The sequence below is a fragment of the Chlorocebus sabaeus genome, chromosome 24, assembly GCF_047675955.1.
Source record: "Chlorocebus sabaeus isolate Y175 chromosome 24, mChlSab1.0.hap1, whole genome shotgun sequence".
NCBI lineage: Eukaryota > Metazoa > Chordata > Mammalia > Primates > Cercopithecidae > Chlorocebus > Chlorocebus sabaeus.
Window position 1 is genome coordinate 57,942,747 of NC_132927.1, and position 4,527 is coordinate 57,947,273.

Here is a 4,527-nt window from a genome sequence, read left to right on the forward strand (position 1 = left end):
ACAATTCTGTAGGGGCACAGGTTAATTTGTTAATTTTGTCCCGTAGAGATGCAAATAATACCTGTCTCTTGGAAATGCTAACCCCAAAGGTTGTGGTAAGACATTAGTCAATTTCATATGTAACCCAGCCATCTTATTCTAACATTCATTTATTAAAATGGCTATATACACCTCACTTGTTCCTTCATCAATTAATGAGTTGAATAAAACCTTGGCATATCATTCACATAAGAGTCCTGATTTTACCTTTTTAAAAATGTTTTAAAATGCTGAAATGCTTAAGTAGGAGTTTAATCAATGCATTGTGAAATTAATTGAACTGATGAAGCAAGTGATAAAGTTTTATTTCTGAAGAGACAATACATCTTGCAAGTGTAAAACAGAATAATCAATACACGAAATAACACGTGAAAAACCCTAAGTAGTAATAATTTCAGACAGCAACAAGCCATGCTGATTTGGATGTTCTTAGTCACGGATTATGAGGGTAATCACTCAACAGACATCTTCAATTGCTTTTCTCCTTCCTGTGCATTTCATCAACGAAAATATAGGTTCAGAATGATATGCCAATAGTGGGAGGAACCACAGCAATGGAATCAAACAATCGGTTCAAATCTTGGCTCTGCCCTTAGTAGCTGTTCTCTGTAAACTGGAGTCAATAAATCCCTATGAGAAGTGTCTGGTATATAATGGGTGCTCAATAAATGTTAGTACTCTTCCTCATGAGCATCTCAGAGGATAAGCGGTGGACAACTGCAACCTAGATTGGAAACCTGAGTTATGGAGAAAGAGTTAAAATGACTGAATACTGTTTATATAGGGCCATAAAAACACCATCTGCTAGCTCTAGCCAGTTAAGCTATTACAAAGCTGACATGCACTAATGCTGCACTGATAGGAAAGGAATGGCCAAGGTTTTGCTGTTTCTATCATTATTCGACGAGCTGCCATCTCGGGACCAGTTGCCAGTTTACCCATCACATAACCTGGTTGTTCAACGTTTAAAGATTTATTTTGGTCCTTAAATATTTATACTCTCCCCCAACCTTTTATTGCCATAGTTACTGCTGAAGAAAAAAAAACAAGACTCAGGAGGTTACTGTGTGGTACATCAGCAGTTCTAGGCTTTATCGTTAGATTGGGGTATGTTTTATGTTGAATTAGACTCAGATGAGTGGATTAATATTAAACTCTCATTTTGCATGATGAGGCTAGATGTGCCTCAGAGAAAAGGATAAGGTCTATTCCTTTTCATATTATCAGTCAGTGAAGAAAAGGCCGCTTGCACTGCAGTGCACATTGCTGAGCCAGAAGTGAATAGCAGCAGATTCTGGATCTTGGCGGGGGGCGGTTTGCCTCCAATAAAGTGTGTAGCTGAAGTTTGCCCCAGTGGTAGAAATGAGCTCAATGATTGCTCCTGCTGCGTCTCGTAACACCTGCATTTGGATCCTTGGTACCCATTAGGCATAATGATGGGCTGATTCCACATCCCTGGGACATTTGGCCTCATTTGGATGATTAAAGAGAATGAAATATATGTCCCAGACACCTGCCAACTTGCAATAATAATAGCCTGTATTTACATAATATCTTTCTCCAAGGATCTCAAAGTCCCTTGTCTTTGAAAATCTATTTCTGAGAGGGAGGGGGAGATAATCTCATTTCTGTTTTGCAGAGTTTTAGAGCCATGGTAAGATCTAAATATTTGGTCATTTTGGTAACTATTCTGTGTTCCAAACTTTGCTGCATATTGAAACCAACTGGACATCTGTAACAAATATGGATACCCAGCTCCTAAGCCTAGGCATTCTCATCTAATTGCTCTGGGGTTGGGGGTGGGTGATCACCTGGGCATCAGGATTTGTAAAAGCTCCTTAAGTAATATGAATGTACAGAAAAGCATGCGGACCACATAGGTAAAGGCATTTGGTCTGAGACATTTCTGCGAAGTATTAGCAGTAGGAAACATTGACACGGCTGAGCTATTAGAATTACTCTTCCCCACTGGGTTCTTCATCCTTTTTGCTATTTTCATTGTGGACCAACCCTATTAATAAGGAAGACGGACATTTAAAATATAGCTCAACGCCAGAGTTCTCTCACCTTCAGCCAACAGTAGGTTAGGTCAGATCATTGTCTTCCAGTAGGAACTGTACTTTGGCAGAGTAATCTAGAGAGAAGATAATTAAATCAACATATAACTGTAGTTTTAAAAGATGACAAGAAAAAAATCATCCCCTGGGAACTCTATATATAGCTGTGTGTGTAGCAAATATTTAGGAACTAGCATTCCATTCAGTAAACTGGTGTTTTAAGGAGGGAAAATGTAAAAGGCCTTTTAGTGACAGTGGGGGAAAGGATTCCACAAGTCATGCATGAGTTTAACAGGGGTTTGTGGCGGTGTGGCTGGGGGACTTTTATCCTTAAGCTTATTTGTTGTTCCTGGACTTTCACAAAGATGTTCAGGCATGGCAGAGGGTTGGAAAAGCCAAGAAGCAACCAGTATGTCCCTGCATTACTGCTGGTGATTTAACTATGACTTCTGGTGTGGGACCAACTTCCCTTGAAAATGTATGGATCTGATGGTGACAATCACAGGGCTGTTTTCTGGAAGCAGCTGTTGCCTGCGGGGAGTAAGACTGGCTTCTCAGATGTTGATCTGCCTTTCCATCTGCTGAAAGGAAGAGGAAACAAAAGTCAAAAACAGAACAACTACAAAAAGTGGAACCTGCACAGAAACAACAGAAAAGAGAGGAGATGATGGGAGAGAAGGCAATAAAACCTTAATTAGTTACCAGGAAGAGTTCATTCTCTTAGTGTCTTTGGCACTAAAGATAAGTCATGTCCTCCACTGCCACTAATGGAAAGGAAATGAAGTGATGAGAAGATGCATTAGGGAAGCTTGGATCTGGGCCAGCTCACTGGTTCCATGGGCCCCTGGAAGACCCTAGAGTCTCATGACTTTCTGACTGTGTCTCAAGTGAACAGTTACCTCCTTGCTATAGTCCCTTTGGTGCCCCCTAAGTGTTAGAATATTTTCAACTTAATTCTGGAGGCACGAGGACATCCACGGACATTTAGAATATCTGAGCAATTCTCAGCAGACATTAGGTGAGTTTGTTGTAGGGCGTCCTAGTTTCCCAGGGCTGCCCTAACAAATTACCACAAATTGGGTGGCTTAAAACAACAGAAATTTATACTCTTCCAATTCTGGAGGCTAGAAGTCTAAAATTAACGTGTCAGTGGGGTCGTGCTCCCTCAGAAGACTTTAGGAAAGAATCCTTCCTTGCCTTATCCCAGAGGTGGCTCCTGGCGATCTTTGGCATTCTGTGACTTGGAGCTATATTAGTCCAGTCTTCGCCTTCATCACTGTCTTCCCTGTGTGCTTTCCTATGTCTTCTCTTCTCATATGCACCAGTCTTTAGATTTGGGGCTCACCTTAAATTCAGGAACACTTCATTTTGACACCCTTGCCTAATAACATCTTTAAAAAACCTGTCTTTTTGCCAGGTGCTGTGGCTCACGCCTGTAATCCTAGCACTTTGGGAGGCTAAGGTGGGCGGGTCACCCAAGGTCAGGAGTTCAAGACCAGCCTGGGCAACATGGTGAAACCCTGTCTCTACTAAAAATACAAAAATTAGCTGGGCGTGGTGGTACACACTTGTAATCCCAGCTACTCAGGAAGCCGAGGCACGAGAATCACTTGAACCTGTGAGAGGGAGGTTTCAGTGAGCCCAGATCACCGCACCATACTCCAGCCTGGGCAACAGAGCAAGACTCGTCTCAAAAGAAAAAAAAAAAAAAGACTTTCTAAATAAGGTCACTTTCTAAGGTTCCAAATGAACATTAATTTGTTGGAGGGGGGCAGACACTATTCAGCTCACTACAAAGAGAAGGAGTTTACAAGAGAAAGAAAGATTGATGTATGGATTGAGAGCAGGGGCTAGAGCTGTGACTAACATTGGTTGTTCATTAGAAACACCTGGGCAAGGGCAGCCTTTAAAATCTCTATCCTGGCCCCAGCTCCAGATATTCTCAATCAATCTGGAGTGGGACCTGATTAACATAAACACTCTTAGGTGCCCAGCACATAAGGTTTATGGATGAAGGATAAAGAGGGTTGGTCTAAAAAGTAATAAGGAGGAATGGTGACTCAGGTGGCAGGAGGAGCCTGGAAACCAACATGCAGCATTGAGAAGCATTCAGATTTGATTTGGTAATGTCTCCTGAAGAACATGGGTTTGCAGGCTTTGAAAGACAAGTTGCCAGTTTGAGATGTCAAGTCTAGACTTGTAGGAATTCTTCTGCAATATCTTGGATCTGTGAAAATGGTAACCTAGCTCAAAAATGCACATGGTGATAATGACACAGAATGTGGGATGAATTCTGACCTGAAAAATCTAGAATGTGCAATTGACTTACCTAAGAGCACTCTATGAATGAACGTTCCTACTCAGGAACTAGGTTGTGTTCTGAGTCTCGTTTGCCCAGTGTACATACGCTATGCTCTGGAGTGATTCTGCC

At 41.6% G+C, this 4,527-nt stretch overlaps 1 long non-coding RNA gene across 1 annotated transcript; it reads right to left on the reverse strand.

The window, feature by feature from the left end:
* Nucleotides 1-320: 320 nt before the first annotated feature.
* On the reverse strand, nucleotides 321-3,066 carry LOC119618988 (uncharacterized). Its single transcript, XR_005235323.2, has 2 exons — nucleotides 2,107-3,066; nucleotides 321-527 (listed from the first exon to the last, which is right to left on the reverse strand). It is a non-coding gene; the product is annotated as an uncharacterized lncRNA (long non-coding RNA).
* Nucleotides 3,067-4,527: the final 1,461 nt, after the last annotated feature.